General features: G+C 36.3%; 1 protein-coding gene across 2 annotated transcripts in view; it reads right to left on the bottom strand.

The window, feature by feature from the left end:
• SEC24D (SEC24 homolog D, COPII coat complex component) overlaps nt 1–5465 on the bottom strand; it is a 73045-nt gene extending 67580 nt beyond the window's left edge. Inside the window, exons 1-2 of one of the 2 annotated variants that reach the window (XM_039325552.1) lie at nt 5269–5465; nt 3172–3330 (exon numbers count right to left, since the gene is read on the bottom strand). The gene's annotated coding sequence lies outside the window, so the exon portion shown is untranslated. The remainder of the gene's footprint in view (nt 1–3171; nt 3331–5268) is intronic. The other variant, XM_039325553.1, reaches the window with a different exon arrangement.
• Nucleotides 5466–21099: the final 15634 nt, after the last annotated feature.

Here is a 21099-nt window from a genome sequence, read left to right on the forward strand (position 1 = left end):
ATATACCACATACCATGCTATCTATATCTATATATCTCTATCTCTATAGTATTGCAACAGTAACTGAAATGCATCTGTTTTCCAAGAAGGCAAGAATTCCCCAAGGTGGCCCTCACCTGCCACAATAGAGCAATATGTGGCAACAAATAAATATTTAAACACCAAAGAAGCTTCCCAAAGAGTCATTAAGACCCAGTCACTACTTGCCCTTATCACAGTACTGTCATGCTATATGACATCATTTTTTACTCTGTTCACCTAATATTATCTCATTCCCACTCCATGAATGAGAAAGACATTAAACATTATTAGCTGTTCCACTCTAATAGCATTTTCCACCTTATTCCAATATCATCACAAGACAGCTACAAGATGAATAAAACATATTATGTTGCTCGCCATTACTTTGGAAGCAGCCAGGTGACCTGGTGTGGGAGTGATTGGCAGTATTTTGGGGAGTACTGGGAGTTGTAGGTTTGCCCTCTTCACTTTTTGGTTATAAGTCAACCTCCACCTTATTTATTCTCTTCCAGCTTCTGTCCTTCCAATCAAGTTTTTTTTACGTATGCTGTTTTTGACCACAACATCTCTACAGGCTTCCCAGAATGCTGGCTAGGGAGTTCTTGGAGTTGAAGTTCAGATACCTTGAAGCTGCCACGGCTGAGATATGCAGCAACAAGAAAGCAAAGCATCCCAATTTTATTTAAGAGAAATGCTTAATTGTCCCTTTCCTGGCATTTATCAGTTTCATCCCTAATTTTAATGTTTCCTGCTTTTAAAATATGAATGCCCGGAGTTGGGCAGCCTCTAAATAAGTCTTCCCAATTTCATGGGGGGGACCCCAAATTGCTTAGCAGCTTCTGCTCTACAAGAACTAGCTAGCTCACTAACCGTGAAGGGGTCTGCCTCTGTTCTCTACAAGGTTCTCTGTCAGGTTATTGGTACACAGCATATTTCCACATTTCTGCATTTCATATTCTTTTAATTTGGAAAATGCCCAAATATAGTTAGATGAAAGGGCAGATAAAGCAGCCCAGAGAAGACAAAACCAAAAATGAGAATTCCTCAGATCCTGCTGCAGAGCCCTCACTGGTAGGTATTTTCCCTGCTGCCTGGTGATATACTGGAAAATGATAGCATCAAAGCCAGAAGAACAAAGCAATCATTTTGCCTGAGCAATGAATGATGCAAAATAATGGCCAACCAAGCCTTGGAATAAAAAAAAAACAGAACTATAAGAATTGGCAAAGGAGAAAACAAATGTTATGAGTTTTGTGCCAAGTCAAAGGTAGCATTACTCATAGATAAGCGAAGTCCCTAAGTTGTAAGCCACCCAGACTTGTTTAAGAAGTGGGGGGGGGGTGTATAAATAAATAAATAGTCTCTGACATGGGTAAATTTAACAGGTGTATTGTCCCTATTGTAGAACCAAAATGTCAACTTTTGCAGTTCTATAGCCCATTACTTGCAAGAAAATGTTATTTACTTGCATCCTATTACTTACTCATTAGAAGAAATATATGTGATTTGATTGGGTTAACATTTTTATAATTGATGAGGATATTATTTAAAGTGGCAATTACAGCTGAAAAGTATAATTGGATTCAAATTTAGAAATGTACTCTTTGAAAGAGGGTTGTTTCCAATTCATAAAAGTTCCCAAATTTCTGTGCAATGTTTTTCTGTTTATTAGATTTATAACACCATCCAAATCAAACAATGTTACTTTGGGTGTCATACAAGAACAAAAAAAAACACTACACATATCTACTGGTAACATTAAAAGCTATGTAATATAAAAATATAAAATACAAAACATAAACTACCACCAAGCACCAAAATAAATCAAGAGGACTCCACTAATGCCCCGGGGGGGGGGAAGCTAAGACTCAATGGTTTTTCTAAAGTCAACAAAATAGGGGCATATCATACAGAATGTTATGTTTAATTCCAGAGAACAGAGGCAACTGCAGAAAAGGCATATTTCCTAGGTTCCAGAAGATAACAAGATTTAAAAGAAGCCTGGAGTATGTCTCTCTGTGGGAGTATGTGGGGCAGGCAGATGTTCTTGAAAGACCGTGTCCTTCAAAACAAAACAAAAAAAACCCCTGGCCCTGTGCCATGTAAGGCTTTAAAGGTGATAAGCGGCACCTTGAATCAGATCCAGACCTCTAATGGAAACCAGTTCATCTCACAACATAAGTGTTACAGGGCATAATGAGGTGCACCCATACCACTGCATTCTGGACCAACTGAACCTTTCCTATGCTCTCTAAGGGCAGCCCTACATAGAGTGTGTTGCAGTGGGACAATTAGGAGGTGACCAGGTGTGAGTGACCATGAGCAGGTCCCTCCTTTTCCTTGCATGGGAACAATTATTGCACAAGACACAGTTGTAAAGAGCCCCTCTGGCCACAGCTGCCACCTGTTCTTCAAACAGAAGCTGTGAGTCCAGGAGAGACAACTAGAATGAAGGGAAAAACAGAAAAAAAAAGTATCTACCATATTTTCCAGCGTATAATATGACTTTCTAAAGCGTGGAAATCGGCGCTGAAGTCGGGGGCCATTTTATACGCCGAGTCGTATACGCCGGAAATTATGGTAGTTTCCAGTGGATAAGACGACTTTCTAGGCATGGAAATCGGCACCGAAGTCAGGGGTCGTCTTATACACCAGGTCGCCTTATACGCCGGAAAATACGGTACCACCACCACTTTCATAAATGCAAACTTAGATTCTATAAAAGTTTACTGAGAAGCAAGCCCCACAAATTTCAAAAAGGTTAATGCCTGAGTAAATATGTACAAAAATGCAGTCAAAGGAGCATTTATAAGCTTTGTTTATTACAATGACATTTATAGAGAAGGAAAGGTATCAATGACTACTTACTTACAACTTATTGCTTACTAGAACTCTAGACACTGAGAAAATAGCCAATCAGCAGTATTCTAAATTATGAGTGCCAACATGTACATCTGATCTATATCATTAATCAGTTTTCCTGCTATTTCTTTTCATATTTTCAAGACATAAAATTGTGTTTTTTTCAAGTGCCATGCACATAAAATGAGAAAACTATTTTTGATGAGGTGGCACTAGTTAATTAAATACATGCCATGTAAGGATCAGTTTGCTGCTGGTGATTCCCCCCACATACAAACATACACATACTTCCTTTTTCTTTCGTGGATAGAAACGTGGCAGTTTAGAGCTCTAGTCATCTCAACAGGTGCATTTAACTGCTTGATATTAAAGCCGTGCTGATTGTCATTATAAAGAATTCCATTCTAGGCAGTTACAGTTAATATTCTGAGCCAATAAAACAACTTCCTGCACAGTTGAGACAGAAAAAAATGTGCCACGTCAGAACATCCTATACAAACCAAATACAAACATAACTGTGCTTTAAATGACTACAATCTACTTTCAGTTTCATTTATAAACAAAGTAACTAATAAATGTGTCTCCCTTCTTTCTTTCATCCCTTCCAACAATGTGTATCAACTAGATGAAAATTGAAACCCATTTTATAAAGCATCTCAATACGAAGAATGTAATCCATTAATCATAATTACGTTATATCAAAAAAAGAGTTTCCATAGCAGTAATTTACATAGTTTAAAAACATCCCTGCAATCAGGCTTTCCAAAAGACATCAAAGAAAACTATTTTTAGATAAGAAGCAAAAAAATAATAATTCAGATTTTAAGGTTTAGCTATATAATTATTAATTATTAGCTACATAGAAAACTGTTCAAACAACAGACAAACACTTCCTTAATTAAGTCAGCAGAATGTCTCCTTATTTTTTCTTTTTACACTCTATAGCCAAATGAGATGGTTGATGATAGGTAACAATAGATGGAGGAGCTTAAGTTCTCTAATACATCTGATGACTTCCTCCTCTGTCTTGCTTTGTGTCCTATTATGCAGTACTCTTGACTTCTTCTCTAGCTTTTTTACTTGCTGTATGGTATATGACAGAACTGGTTTTGAAAATCCAATTGAAGTCATAGTCCCCAAGTCTAGTTTGGAAATGATCTATGATTTGTGACAGTTTGCCCAATCCAAACACCAGGCAAATAATAATTACTGCAGTCAGGAAACATTGGTATGAAATTGGAGACTGTGAACCTGGAGCACAGCCCATAGCGCCAAACAAGATTTGACTGTGAGTATCAGACTATATGTTTAAGGTTCCCACATTAATCATGAAAAGAATTATAACTAATAGTAAACATGCACATTTTATGTACTAAGCTATTAAAAACCAAAGAAGATATAAAATAAAAAAATCACTAAAATCACTATTCCTATAGCTGAGATAATATGTTATGATCGTCCCATATATTCTTTAATGTATGATGAAGTGTCTCTATGATTTATTTTCAATGTCAGACATAAGAGCTTACCCAGCCCATCATAGTTAATGGGTGACAACTAGGTTGCAAGTTAAGGACAAGAGATACATGCCACCACTGCAACACATATATCTAAAAAAAAAAACCTATTTCCCCATTCTTGTTATTATACAATATGGCGTGGTCACTTTTCCTCCCCCCCCCCAACACAATGTGGATTCAGGTAGCTTGTGTGTGGTGAAGTTTAATCACAATCCAGAAAGCAATGCAAATATCTTTATTATATAGTATTTACAGAAACCCCTTTCAAAAATTATTATTTCAACGTTAAGTATGAAAACCTTGCATGGTGTGCAATTAGCCCATTTTTCACAGTTTTTGAAGATGTTACAAATCCTTCAGTCTTGCAATAAAATTAGGGCTAGTTGCAACCAAGCTGGGGGAATTAAGCTTGAATGGGCTTTTTAATTGTTTGAGTCTAACTTTCTAAAAGAATTAAGCATATTTAGAATCAGTACAGCTTCAAGATAACTAGGCAGGTTGCATACGAAATCACCGGACACCCTTAAAGCAAATCCAGCCAGTCCCCCTAAAGCTAGACAGATTGACCAGATGTGGATCAGGTACTGCGTTTGCAATGTTCCCCACGAGTCACCCAATCTGAAAAGGAAGAAGAATCTCTGTATCTCTTGCGCTGAGATAAAATCTTCTCTTTCTCCTCTTCTATGCAAATCCAAAAGTTCTTCCAGCCTTAGATGCTCCTTGGTTCAAAGGGATGCTATCATCTCAACCGGCTCTACCTAATAAATACAGACTGCATTCAAAGACGCTCTTGTGTCCAGACTCACGTCCCCACACTTCTCATTTCTCTTGCCCCCCAACATTCGCCGAAGGTCGTTCCCCTTACCTGGTCGTCCCCAGCTTTCAATTCGCTACCTCGCCCTGCTCTAAGCCGGTCCTGCAGGCGCTTGTCAGAAAGCCGCGCGACGAGCCGGCTGCTTCCAGGCTCTCCCTACCCGGGAGCGCTCAGAGACCTGCCACGTGTAACAGTGCTCGCGGGAGCGCGCGCTGAGGCCACAGCTGGTCTCGAAGCGCGCATTGCCGCCGCCACGCAAGCTGTGCTCTGATCTAAGCTGCCAGTCGGGCTGCGAGCATGCCCAAAATAACGAAAGAAAGAGACAGGAAGGAGGAGAGCATGCGTATTGCCTGTGGTGAAGCATTTTGCCCTTGGGTTGCGTTCCAGTAATCACATCTTGTAAAACTAGCATGTAAACGAGAAGAAGGTAAAGCACTTAGGTTTTAACAAGGAATGAAAGCTTGGCAGAGAAATTAAATTCCACTATTTGAAGACAGTAACGATAGTTGTCTTCATAGTACGTGTTTAACCCAGCATGGTTTACCTAATTTTTATGGATTTATATGGCACATGGAACTATGTCTTAATCACACAGGGTAGACTTGATCAATATGATCTGTTAAAATGTGTTGAGTGTTTTTTATTTCCATGGAGTGGGTGAATGAATGTTACATCCTTTAGAGACCATTCAATTAATAAACATTGGACCAAATATTGTCTGCCTTTTTAAATAGACTAATGTGTATCTTTGGAGGAGGAATACTTGTTGAATAAGAATACAGCTAATGCACGGAAATGGGACAATTGGTACCAAAAAAGGTACAAACACTTAGGATTACTGTCTGACTTACTACAGTAAAATAATACTCGTTCTAATTATATAAAATTAGTCTGGTATATTTTGAAAACAAAATTAAATTCAATTAAAGACATAAATACTTCAATTGTTCTAATTATTTGATATACTGCAACTTTCATTGATTGGACACAAGTTGAATTGGATATATTAGACAAAATTAGAAATTAAGCTCCATCAGTCATGTTTTCTACCTAAGAAGCAGTTCACAAGCTCATCTTTGCTAGAAGAAAGGTGGGATGCAATTTCTTCAAGCAAACAAGAGATACATAGTTTGATTGATTATATCAATAGTATCAACATAATTCATATTATTTGCACAATGATATTAGGAAAATATTCATGACATTATATTTCAAATACCTACCATAGCCATGAACTAAGACACAAGCAAACAAACAATATTATGGCTGATTATGATGTATGAAACATCTATTATTTGGTTACCAGCAAGCTCTTATATCTCCAATTACTCGTGTATGCATTTCATTTGATATGGGACTTGTTTGTTTCTTGACACATAATCATAATGTGATTTGATAGGTTTGGGCTTAGTGTATTGCTTAAACCTAGCCAATTCTGACTGATTCAACAAAGCACATTAACAATATGTAAACTCATTCTATATATTTCTATTTGTTTTATTGTTTTGTTTGTTCAATGTTTTAAGCTGCCAAGAATGGATTTAAAAATGGAGAAACATTCTAATGAACATGGTGGGTCCAGGGGTCCAGAATGTTTTAAGTAGTCCTGTTCAACTGATGGAAGAAAGATTATTGAGGACTTCCGGTTTGCCGACGCAGCTGCCATGGACGTTTGGAAGATGAGCTCCATCTTCCTCATCCAGTTTCGCATCGCTGGGGGACCCTAAAAGGGTCAAAAGTTGCCCCTTAGAGGTGACCAGCAAGGAGGGGCTTTTGCTGGATCATGGGAGAGCAGTAGCTCTCCTGATAGAGCCGGCACTACCCTCCAAACTGGCGGACGAAAGACCGGCCATAGCAATATGGCCCATCGCTAGGCTGCGGACAGCTGAAGTCACACTTACCACCGGGCAACTTTAAAGCAGTGTGGAAGAGACTGGGTGAGATCTACCTCTCTTAAACCCTAACTACCTTTTTTTACCTACATAAGCTGCTAAAGTATTTTTTCCCCTGTGGAGAGGGAAGGGGGATTTTAGCCCTCCCTCTAGAAACAGCAACGACCGATTATCCAGGGGAGTTTAAAACATTGAAAAACTAACTGAATCCCAATTGGAATTTTATTTCCTAAAGTTTGTGGACTAAAAGAATTTCTACTTTCTATTCTTTACTTCTATTTTTACTGAAGATCTGGGTTTTTCCTTAAAACTGAAAACTGAAAGATTAAAATAACTTTGGGGTGACATCTTATGGCTAAACCTGATACTTCAACTTGTTATTGTCTAAAAGTACTTGGCTGACAGTCCAAAAAAAGGTAAGACTTGGGTAACTTTGAAACACCAGCTGTGAGAAACTCAGCCGTGCTTTTTACTCAGTGGGGGAAAAAAAGACTCTCTTTCTGGACCTGATTGTAAAGCTTCTAGTCTAATAATCATTATGGAAGAAGATCAGGAGCAGACTTTTCCTATGGAACAAGATCAGGAACAAATCCTTTTTATGTTGAAAGCAATTTATCAACTCTCCTTACAGATGGTGAGGAAATAAGAGCCTATAGAAAAAAACAAGAAAGCAGCCCGGATATACAAATCAAACTTTGACTACAATTAAAAAATCAATTATACAGAATGCAACAGAAAAAAATGGAACAATTAAATATTATGACAGAAGATTTAACTGCCCAGTAAACACAAACAATGGAAAATCCAGAAAAGAAACTGACAACATGGAAAAAGGAAAAGATTTTCTATATAAATCAGAAGGAACCTGAAGATCAAGAAGAATAGATGAAAGAGAAGATAAACACTTCAGGACAACTTCGTTGAGATGGAAAAATAAAGAGATCTGCTAGACTTGCCAACCCTTTCAAAAAAATGGCAACCAAATGGTTTTTTTCAATGGCAAATAATATATAACAATACAAGGAGATTTGTTTGATGACTCAAAAGCAAGGACATGGAAGATGATTTGGCAAAGAAAGAAAGCTAGAATAAGACTGAAGAAGAATGGAGTTTTGACTTATTTATGAGAATTAAAATAGAATATTGCAATAGATAAGAAGTGTATTTTGAATACAAGATATTATTATGAATGGAGATAAAGAAAACTTTGGTCTGATGTGATGATTTATTTTGCAAAGAGATCTCTGCGCAATGAAATTATACAAGCTTTCTATAATAAGAGGTTTCAGATTGCTGCTCAAGATGTTATCATTTTAAAGGAGATCCCATCTAAAATTCTAAGAAATAGAAAAGATTTTGCTTTTTTAGCCAATGAACTTAAAACAAGAATGATGCCATTTAGATGGGAGATTCCGATGGGTATTGTTGTGAGCCATGCGGGGACGTGTTATAGACTTAACACAGTCACTAAAGCAAAGGAGTTTTATACTTCGGTCCTGGGAGCAGGCTCATCATCATCCATGATGCAGAAAGTTTTGGATGGTAAAGAGGCGGAACAGCAGCCTGAAGGACTAGGTGTGATGGTTGCTGGAAAATCACAGATGGAATGGTTGCGACAAACAGAGATCAAAGAGCAAAGAATGACCGTGCAGCACATAGACGCAAGGAAAAGGAACAACAGAAGAAAGAAGTTAAAGAATCTCTTCAAGAAAGTGTTTTGTTGCCAGTGGGAGGAGCAAGACCCAAGAGTTCTGCAGCACATTCTTCAATGGCAGATCTTCAGGCAGTCTTCTCCAGGCTTCTGATTAAGGGAGATGGTAAAGCTCCTGACTTGGAATGCTAACGGCCTTAATTCCCCGCAAAAGAGAAAGAAAATCTTTCATTACTTAAAACAACATAATAATGACATTATTTGCTTGCAGGAAACACATATTTTACTTAAAGACCAAAAATATTTAGTCAATGTTCGTCTGGGATCTCATTTTGTATCTTCTGCTCCTGGGAAAAAAGGGGGTGTAGTCATTTATGTTAAGCAAAATTTATCAGCCCGTTTGGTAGAATCTGATCTTCAAGGGAGATATGTTATGACTGAAGTTGGTTTATATGGTAAGAAAATACTTATAGTTGGACTATATGCACCAAACCAACAACAGGAACAATTTTATAGATTGTTGCATCAGAAACTAACTTTGTTGGATTATAGATCTGTGATATTAATGGGAGATTGGAATGGTGTGTTAGATATACAAAGAGACAAAAAAGGATCTTCCACTTTTTTCAAACAGGCTAAACTACCCAAAGCTTTTTTTGACTTGAAAGAGGACTGGGAGCTGCGAGATTACTGGCATGAACGCAACCAGGAGGAGAGAGACTTCACTGGCTTGAACGCAACCAGGAGGAGAGAGACTTCACTTTCTTTTCAGACAGACATCAATCTTTTTCAAGAATTGACTTTTTTTTATTACAACTGATTTATATTTCAGGGTAAAGAATGTGAAAATTTTTCCTAGGACATTGACGGATCACAGTCCAGTTTGGATGGAGTTGGTTGATGAAAAAGAGGAGAGGAGATCATGGAGGGTGAATGAGAATTTATTTAGACAAGAAAAAAATATTCAAAAATTAAAGGAGCATCTAAAGGATTATTTTGTTTTAAATATGCATAAGGGAACTTCAATGTCAATGGTATGGGATGCAGGTAAAGCTTTTATGCGTGGGATTTTGATACAAATGAATAGTGCTCAGAGACAAAAGCAGATTCAGAAACATAAGGATTTGGAAGACGAGATTAAATTAAAAGAAAAATCTTTGATTTTAAATCCCACAGATGAAAAGGTTAAAGAATCTATAAAATTGCTTAAAACACAGTTTGATATGTTGATGGCTGATCAGACTGCAACTAACTTATTGTGTATGAAAAAAAATACATTTTGCAATGCTAACAAACCAGGGAGATGGTTGGCTTACCAATTGAGAAAGAAACAGAGACAGAGAATTATAGATAAAATAAATTATAATGGTAAATTGGTGTATCAGAAGGAGTTGATTAAGAAATCTTTTTTAGATTATTATCAAAAACTATATAAGAGTACTAATGTACAAATTTTGGATTTAAATAATTATTTAAGTGAAGCCAACTTCCCCAAATTAACAGAAGATCAGAAGCAAGAAATTAATGGTTTAATTACTAGTGAGGAAATTGTGACAGTGATCAAGGAATTAAAATTAGGTAAAGCACCGGGTATGGATGGCCTGACATCTATTTATTATAAAACTTTGGTAGAAGAGATGATTCAACCTTTATGTGAGCTTTTTAACAATATATTACAGGGTTTAGAGATTCCCCCGTCATGGGGTAGAGCCTTTATATCTTTAATTCCAAAAGAAGATCAAGATCTTACTTTACCGAAGAATTATAGACCTATATCTCTTTTAAATGTAGATTATAAGATTTTTGCAAAAATCTTAGCTAATAGGCTTATGAGGGTTTTGCATCAGCTTATACATAAGGACCAAACGGGTTTTATAACTGGTAGGTATATGAAGAATAATGTTAGACAAATTATTAACTTATTAGAATATTTAGATAAGAATAACCAAGTTTCTGCAGGACTGATATTTTTAGATGCTGAAAAAGCTTTTGACCAATTGAACTGGCAGTTTATGTTAAGATTAATTGAGAATATGAATTTTGGAGAAAAAATTTCACAAGCTCTTGGAGCCATTTATCAAAAACAAACGGCACAACTTATAGTTAATGGGGGTTTGTCAGAGGTTTTCACAATAGAAAAGGGGACTAGACAGGGATGTCCATTGTCACCATTGCTGTTTGTTTTAACTTTGGAAATATTGCTGATTAAAATTCGAGAATTGCAGCAAATAAAAGGAATAGAAGTCAATAAAAAAGAATATAAATTAAGTGCTTTTGCAGATGACTTGGTGGTTACCCTGTCCCAACCTACTTATTCTGTAGTAGAGTTATTACAATTGATTTACCAATATGGACGGGTCTCGGGTTTTAAAATTAATAATAATAAGACTAAAATATTACCCCAAAATATGACTAATTTGGATAAGCAGACTTTGGTTAATTTGACAGATTTTGAAGTTGTCGATAAGGTAAAATACTTGGGGGTTATTTTATCTGTTTCTAATGTAAAATTGTATAAAAACAATTATGAAAAGTTGTGGGTCAGGGTACAAAGAGATTTGAAAAATTGGGAGAAGTTGCAATTATCTCTTTTGGGAAGAATTGCCGTGATTAAAATGAATGTCCTGCCAAAGTTTCTCTTTTTATTTCAAATGATACCTATCTTAAAGAATGAGGTTAACTTAAATGAATGGCAGAAAGGTATCAATAAATTTATTTGGTCAGGGAAAAAACCAAGAGTAAAGCTTAAAATTATGCAAGATATTCGTGAGAGAGGTGGACTCAAGGTACCGAATCTGAAATTGTATTATGATGCTGTGGTTTTAACATTAATTAGTGACTGGGTTAATTTAACAAATGTAGAAATACTCCACTTGGAGGGTTGGGATTTACTTTTTGGATGGCATGCCTATTTAATTTTTAATAAAAAAGTTGACCGGGTTTTTAAATCTCATATTATAAGAATTTCTTTACTTCGGGTTTGGAGGAAATATTATAGAAGTGATCTTAAAATACCATTTTGGGCTATACCTTGGCATGCAATAGAGGGGATAAGGAGAGGAGTTAAGATGGATAGTGTTTCTTATGTGCAATTACTCAGGTGGGATGGTAAAAATTGGCAGTTAAAATCTTTGGAAGATTTAGCACATGAAAATATTATATATTCATGGTTTCAGTATAGACAAATAGTGGATAGATGGAAGATAGATCGTAATGTGGGTCTGCTTAGAGAAGATGAAAATTTTTTTAAACAAGTAAAAGACCAAAGGCGAACTCACATTAAGAGAATCTATGGGGTGCTAGTAGAACTGGACTCAGAACCAGAACTAATTAAAGAATGTATGATTAAATGGGCACAAAATTTTGGTGAACCAGTTCTACTAGATACCTGGGAAACCATCTGGCTGAGGAATGTTAAATTTACACAAGCCCAGAACTTAAGGGAGAATTTTTACAAAATGTTTTATAGATGGCACCTTGATCCACAAAAAATGTCTCGTATGTATCCTGACTTACAGCCTAAATGTTGGAGATGTGATAGTTTGGATGCTACTTATTATCATATTTGGTGGTCATGTAAAAATATAAAAGCTTTTTGGATTAAGATATGGTGGAATATTCAAAGAATTTTTAGAAGGAGGGTAAAATTTACTCCATAATTGTTTTTGTTAGATATCGTTACTGATTGTGATACAAAGGAGGTTATACTGATGTTAAATTTAATTACAGCTGCAAGGTTGTTAGTAGGGCAATATTGGAAGAAGGAATCTCTGCCTACCTTGCAAGAGTGGTTTTTTAAAGTTTTTTATCTGGCGGAAATGGCAAAGATTTCGGCTTTCTTAAAGGACCAATCGCAAGAGAAGTTTTTTGCAGTATGGGAAAAATGGATAGATTTTATACAACATAAGCTGGATATAAAAAATATTACTTAGTTTTTCAATAACTTATATATAAATTTTAATATTTTATAGATTGTATCTTTTTTTTTTTTTCTCTTTCCCTATATTTCCCATTTTTATTTTATCTTTTTATATCTTTTTTCTTCTTTCTTTTCTTTTTTATTCTTTTTCCTTTTAAGTTTTTTCTTTCTTTTAATATTTATGTTTTTTTTACTTATATATTGTTGTTAATTATTTTATAAGTTGTTTATGTAATGTATTTTGATTTATCTATGGTTTATACTTTTAATTTTTTTTTTTTTAAGATTTGTAGAAATTCTAATTAAGCCTATATTCAGCTCTGGGAAGGTTGGGGGGATGGAGTGGGAGGGTTGGGGTGGGTTGGGTAGGGTTGTTTTTTTTCCCCTTTTTCTTTATTTGTAAAAATTTCAAAAATTTTCAATAAAAAAAAAGAAAACTTTGGTCACTTAAAATTTAGAACTATAAATATTAATACTTAAATTTGAATATTGATTTGCTCATAAAGGTCATGTAATGGTGATTAAGATATATATAAGCTAAAAACTTATTGATGAATGTAATAAAAATTATTAGCTTTAAATATGAGATAGTAGATACAAAGAGGAAGAGAGAGGAAATATTAAGCATTGAAATAAAAGAAATTTTGGTTACTAGGTTTAAAATATTTGGAAATTATTAGAAAATAAGAATATTTTGTTGTATTATTAATTTGTTGATATAGATAGTGAGAATTTAAATAGATAAGATGTGTACCCTGAATACCAGATTTTTTGAGGAATTGTGATAAAGGGAATTGGGAACATTGAAAACTTGGAAATGATAAATATTAAATGTTAATTTTAAATATTAATGGAAAATTAACATTGGGAAAAATTCACTAGGACATTGATTATCTCAAAAATTGAATGTTAAAACAATTAAGATATATATAAACTAGAAATTATTGATAAATGTAAGAAAGTTATTTTTTATTTGATTGATAGAATAAGTGTATTAATTTAAATATGAGACAGTACATATTAAAGAAAAAGAGAGGAAATATTTATTGTAATAGTCTGGGATTTGTACTAATTATATTTGTATGTAATTGAATTATGGTAACTCAGTTGCCACATTGCTTTTCAAAGATATAAATGTAATATTGAAAATCAATAAAATTTAAAAAAAAAAGAGTATTGAGAGGTGTCCAATTTCTATTCAGCCAAGATGTCAGCCAAGATGAAAAAGATACAGCTATCTCAATTCTTGCAAAAATTGTGCTGGTAAATTTCACAGTACTGTAACCCAAAGTATGAATCACAGATATTTCTGTTTTGGCCCACAAAGAAAGTACCATAATGCCTAGACCAGTGATGGCGAACCTTTTAGAGACCGAGTGCCCAAACTGCAATCCAAAACCCACTTATGTATCATCAGATGCCGGGTGGGCGTGGCACATTGGGTGGCCCATTGGGTGGGCGTGGTTGCGGTGGTAACAGCAGACTGGGTGGGACTAAAAAGTTCAATCAATCAATTCCAACTTTGTGAGATTTTTTTTCCCCGCGAGAAGTTGAAATTGATTGATTGATTGAACCTTTTTTTTTTTGCACATGGTGGCGGAGGCCTAAAGTGAAAAGGTTTTATAAAACCCAGCTGAAAGCCTAGGACTGGGATGACAGCGCATGTGCCCACAGAGAGGGCTCTGCGTTCCACCTGTGGCACACCTGCCATAGGTTCGCCCAGACTATAAGTGGTGCTATGCCTACAATCCACAATGTCTTCATAGTAGCACTTTTCTTTTAAACATTTGCCTTCCCTATAGGGCAGGGGTGTCAAACTGCTGGCCCACAGGCCGGTTGCATCATACGGCTCCTGCAATGCAAAAAAAGTCACGATACGTCACAACACGCCATGTGATGTGGTGATTTTGACAGCCGTGCTGTAAGGGAACAAGAAAGATTCCAAATGTGCACTATCCACTACAGCTTAATGAGGCGTTTGATTTCCCATCCCACCAGTATTCCATGTTACCTATTTTATTCTGTGGACTGGCACTAGGCCATATCACTGGGCCACACAATCAAGTGAAGCCCCATCCTTGGTACAAAGACAGCATGCAAAACCATGCCCCCTCTGGTCCACAGAAAAAGCTTTCTCCACAGAACCTGTCCCTGATGCCCAAAAGGTTGGGGTCCGCTGCTCTATTTGCTTTGCATCTGAGCTCCTTTAACAAAGGAATAAGTAATGGTCATTACTCTAAAGTAAGTGTGGCCGGGATTCTAGCCAGCATTTCTAATTCTATGCCGATATATTTAGATGTAAGTCCTATTAAAAGTGGAACCTAATCCAAATAAAGATATGCAGGCACAAATAGACAATGAGCAGAAAGTGGAATGATCAGAGATACATTTATTGATGCATCTGTCCTATTTATTAAATGTTTTGAAGTTGATGATAAGTCCTAGAAAACTGGGGCTGCAATATGTGGTTTCCCATCCCTCATATAGGTTGCGGTAGCCAGTATATCCAGAAAGCCCACAAGAAGAATATGGGATAATTGGTTCTCAGTAATTGCTTATATTTCAGGAGGTAGCTATTAAATGAATTGCCATGGCTATTAGCATTTTTCTCAAGGTTTATGAGGCCACCCAGCTCAAACAATGTATTTCTATGTGCATAAAAAAATTAAATATTCCTGGAATTGTCTAGATTCCAACAAAAACGTCTAAACTGATGCTATCACTACATGTAACATCAGGGAACATCATAACTGTTTTAATTATTTTAGCTTCAGTTTCTGGCTTTTTCAGAAAGTATAGAATCCTTCTGAAATGAAGTGATCATAACTGTATTGCAAATATGAACAAATCATAGGTTTATCCAAGGCCATACTATGTTGGCTTCTTTATTTTCAAACATTTTTTTAAATAGTTCAAGCATGGAATTCACTTTTGATGTTCGCAGCAGTGGCATTTTGATTTGATGTTTTCATTGGGCTGCTCATTGGGCTGATTTCAAGATACCATTCCTCATCAATTTCTAGCAGCTTCCTTGAGTATATCTTGAATTTCTCCATGAAATCTGCAGAAAAAAACACAAATTGCTGGGTTCTCTTCCATTGGACTTTGCCATATTAAAACTGATTCATCCAGTTTTGGAATGTCCCACCTCTGCTGCAGGTCTTCATAAACTCTTTTGCTATATATTGATGTCTTCAGCAAACTTGGTTTTTCTCTAACTGTAAGTCATGAATGAATAAGTTAAACAGCAGTGCTCTCAGTACAAATCCTTTTTTTTTTTTTTCGGCCCCTCAAGTCAGTGTTGACTCCTCATGACTGTCTAGCCAAGTCCATGGAGTTTTCTTTGCAAGATTTCAGAAATGGCTTGCCATTTCTTTCTACCTAGATGGGAGAGAGAGTGACTGGCCCAATGTCACCCAACTGACTTAATACCTAACGAGGGACCTTAACTCATGGTCTCCTGGTTTCTAGCCTGATACCTTAATCATTACACCAAACTGGCTCTCTTATATACAGATCTTATATACAGTACAGATCCTTATATTCCATTTTATATTATATCTTTAAATGGGGAAAAATCTATTTATTTTGTTCTTTTTATTAATCAGCTACCAGTTCATAAGAGCACTCAATCTCTTATTCTACAACTAAGCCTTAATGAAGAGTTTTTTCTCAAAGGCAGTGTGAAAGTCTAAGTATTCTTTCTATGTTTAATATTTTAAACATAGTAAAACAAGAGTGACTTCTACAGAAACCACTAGAGATGTTCAGTAAAGCTTGTTCTTTTATATAGTTGACTCTAGTTCCCAGGAGGGTCTGTGAGGGGCATAGATGCCTATTTCTAACAAAGATGATGGTAGAGGATGTTTTTGTAACATTCCTGGTTTCTATTTTATTTTATTTTAAAATAAGAAAAACAATATTGTATGTGTATGTGTACACTTTGAGAGCAAGCAACTAAATTTCATTTTTAATGTGTGCCATTGTGACCTCAGTAAAAATGATAATAAAGGTTATCTATCTATCTATCTATCTATCTATCTATCTATCTATCTATCTATCTATCTACCTACCTACCTACCTACCTACCTACCTACCTACCTACCTATCTATCTATCTTTCTAAAGGAACTAGGAGCAAAATGGGCTCTAAGGAAAAGTTGTATAGCCTACACCCATCCTATAGTTTAATACACTAAACTACATCATGTTAGTTTACTTTAAACACATTTTGGCCTTTCTTATTTTCACAAAAAGACAAATGACAATTTATCAGAGTAAATTCTAAGAATACAGAAATCCCCAAACATGCGAAGATAGATGAAAATTTAAGCTAACCTGAAAGAAGATGCATCACTAGTGTGAATGGAGCCTCAGATATGTGGCAAACTCAGACATTCTTTATACAGTACGTACTCTCTGAAGCTGATTTCCCCAATTTACATTTTCACAAGAGAGAGCTGCATGCACTGGGTCACATACAGATCAGATTATCCTATCCTGTTCCCTTGTGTTAGAGAAGAAGAGTTTCTGTTTTTGAAAAAGACTGCAGAACACCTGGAGAAAAGGAGCAAGAAATTGTATGCCAAGGGAATGATCTCTTCAGCCTCTGACTAAATTAAAACAAAACCCAAAAAGGGATCCTGGAGAAAAAGTTCACAAAAACCAAGAATTGCTTCTATAATTGTAGTAGCCTGACCTTGTCATGATCTCTTTAGGGCTTTATATTTTTTATATATTTTGCTATTTGAGCTTGTATTTGTTTTAGATGTTTGCTGTGTTTTGAACAATTCTTTATTTTAATCCAAGAATATGTTGCATAACTAAAATTATGGAAGCTTTTTATGTAGAAAGTATAATTATGAACAATATTTTTTAAAAATACTGAATGCAGAAAGATTTTGTAACAGTTCTCACTGAAATCATTGGGATTTAAATGATACCATTTCACTACCTGTTGGGCCAATAAAGTTACTGTACAGGTAGACCTTGACTTACGACCACAACTGAGCCCAAAATTTATGTTTCTAAGTGAGAAATTTGTTAAGTGAGTTTTGCCCCATTTTATGACATTTCTTGCCACAGTTGCTAAGTGAAACACTGCAGTTGTTAAGTTAATAAACACAATTGTTAAGTGACTCTGGTTTCCCCATTGACTTTGCTTTTCAGAAGGTTGTAAAAGGTGAACACCATCATAAATATGAGCCAGTTGTCAAGCATCCAAATGTAAATCATGTGATCATGGTCATACTGTATTTCCCCAAAAGTAAGACCCTGTCTTACTTTCTTTTGGGCTCTGAAATAATAACAACAACAACAACAACAACAACAACAACAACCCCCAGTGAGGCACTACCTTGACGTGGTTGTGGGGCTTGTGTACTCTGAGGAAGATGAGAGCTATGCCAGAGGTTCAACCATACTGGACAGGTCTCATCAGAGGAGTCAGACAAAGAGTGTCTCTCCCATAAAAAATATGGTGAGACATAAATTACAGAATGCCATACTGGCTCAGATGTCGCCTGGGTTAACAAAGTTCGCGTTAGATATTGGAGTTCCTGGATATCTGGTGAAAAATGGGTTACAGGACTCAGGACTGTTGGCTGAGCAACCAGGGCCAGCAGCTGCACAACTACTGGAAGAAAAGGTGTTTACCCGTCGCAGATACACAGTGATTGAAAACAAAGAAATAATGATCTGTTACTACAGATCAAGTCCAACAAGAAGAGGATATCTAAAACAAATGCACCAGTTCTGGAAAGAACAACCTCCAGAATCAGAAATAACAGAACAGAGACTAGCAGATCAACGCCGATTTATAATACGAAATAAAGTATTCACAGAAACAGAATTGGACGAACTGCAAAGGTTTACCCAGGGCAGAGAAATCAAAGCCTTACCAGAAGTAATTCAGAATGTAGAGGCAAACCAGGGGGAGTTGGCAGTGAAGGAAACCAGCAGAGATATACAACTGTTCTCATTTGGAAACCAGACACCTCTTCCTCAGGAAAAACAAAACTCTCTAACTAAAGAAATAAAAGAATTGAAACAAAGAATAGCTGAGCATCTAGAACAGCACAAAAGCAACAGAATAAGGCTGCCTGCACTGAAGCTTGTTCCAAAGAAACAGCTAGCACAAGCATTAAAAGATGCAAATACTGCAATATCAAGTATAAGCACCAATTCACTGAGAGAAACAAACCAACTAATGTACAGCACAGCTGCAGTTATAATTGAATACCTGGGATGCAAAATCAACAAAGAAAAACAAACAAACAGTGTACCACAAAAATGGAAGATTAGACTAGAAAATAAGATCAGCAAGTTAAGATCACATGCAAGCAAGCTAGAACAGATGAAAGAAAAGAAGAACAAGAAGACCAAAGAATACCTAATCAAGAAATACCACTTAGAAACAAGGGAGATCAAGGAAGCACTGGAAATAATAAAGCAACAAATAACAGCTATAGCCAGGAAAATCAGTAGATATGAAGCTCGAATTGCAAACTATAGGCAGAACCTCCAATTTCAATCCAATCAGAAACGTTTCTACCAATCCATCAATGGAGAAACTGCAAGGAATCAGTCAGTACCTGACAAGGAAGAAACAGTGCAGTTCTGGAAGCAGATATGGGATAACCCAAAGAAATACAACAAGGATGCGGCTTGGTTAAAAGAGGTGGATGCAAATAAAACAGAAGTTGAAATGAAAGAACTAGTAATAACAACAAAAATGGTAGAAAAAAGAGCAAAGAAAATCAAAAATTGGTCAGCACCAGGTGAAGATGAACTGCATGGGTTTTGGTTGAAACATCTAACTGTTATACACCCACTCATTGCCAAGCAGTTCAACAATATACTACAAGGAGGAGAAATTGAAAAGTGGCTAACAACTGGGAAAACCTATCTAATAATGAAAAATCCAGCAAAAGGGGCAACACCAGGCAACTACAGGCCAATTACCTGCTTACCAACAACTTTCAAATTACTAACTGGTGTGGTAGCTGATGCAGTACAACAGCAGCTAGTTGAAAACAATCTCTTTCCACCTGAACAGAAAGGAAACAGCCCCAATAGCAGAGGACCAAAAGATCAACTCCTAATAGACAAAATGATCTTGGAAAACTGCAAGAGAAGGAAGACCAACCTGAATGTGGCATGGATTGACTACAAAAAGGCATTTGACTCTCTGCCACATGACTGGATAATCAAGTGCCTAGAAATAACAGGAGTCAGTAGAAACATCAGAAAATTTGTGCAAAGATCGATGGCACAATGGAAGACACAGTTGCAGATCAATGGTGAGAGGCTGGGAGAGGTTAATATCAAGAGAGGAATATTTCAAGGAGATTCATTATCACCATTACTATTTGTTATTGCACTGTTTCCTCTGTCAACAATACTGAATAACTCAGGACATGGCTATCAAACATCAAAAACATCTGCCAGACTATCCCACCTCCTTTACATGGATGATCTGAAGCTGTATGGAAAAACATCATCTGAAATAGAATCGCTGCTCAACACTGTCCGTATATATAGCCAAGATATTGTAATGGAGTTTGGCTTGGACAAATGTGCCACACTTACTATCAAACAAGGAAAAATAGTGAAAACTGAAGGAATCAAGATGCCCCACGAAAATAACATTAAGAGTCTGGATGAGGAAGAGTACTACAAATACTTGGCTATCCTTCAAGCTGACAACATCAAGCACACTGAAGTCAAGAAAAAAATTAGAGGTGAATACATCAAGAGAGTGAAGAAGATCTTAAAATCCAAACTCAATGGAGGAAATACCATAAAGCAATCAACACCTGGGCAATTCCAGTCATCAGGTACACAGCTGGAATAGTGGACTGGACTCAAGCAGAACTAAAAGCAATGGATAGGAAGACCAGAAAAATAATGACAATGAATCATGCCCTTCATCCACGCAGTGACATTGACAGACTTTATCTACCAAGGCAAATAGGTGGGCATGGAATGCTACAAGTACATCAGATGGTTGAAGAAGAAAAAATGGCTTTGGAAGAATATCTGAAGAACAATGATGAAGATGCACCGAAATTAGTATATCAGGAAGGCTTACTGACTACTGGAGAGACCAAACTGGCCTACAAGAAAGACCAAATGAAGAACAGAATAGAGGCATGGGAAGACAAAGCACTACATGGCCAATACATGAAAAAAATAGCTGGGAAAGCAGATAATAACAAGACCTGGCAATGGCTAAGAGCAGGAAAATTGAAGAAAGAGACCGAGGGACTAATTCTGGCTGCACAAGACCAAGCCTTAAGGACAAATGCATATAAAGTCAAAATTGAGAAGACAGCAACAGACAGTAAGTGCCGCCTATGCAAAGAAGCTGAAGAAACAGTGGACCACCTGGTAAGCTGTTGCAAGAAGATTGCACAGACT

Source organism: Crotalus tigris, unplaced genomic scaffold (assembly GCF_016545835.1).
Source record: "Crotalus tigris isolate CLP2741 ecotype Arizona unplaced genomic scaffold, ASM1654583v1 scf7180000024338.4412243, whole genome shotgun sequence".
Classification (NCBI taxonomy): Eukaryota; Metazoa; Chordata; class Lepidosauria; order Squamata; family Viperidae; genus Crotalus; species Crotalus tigris.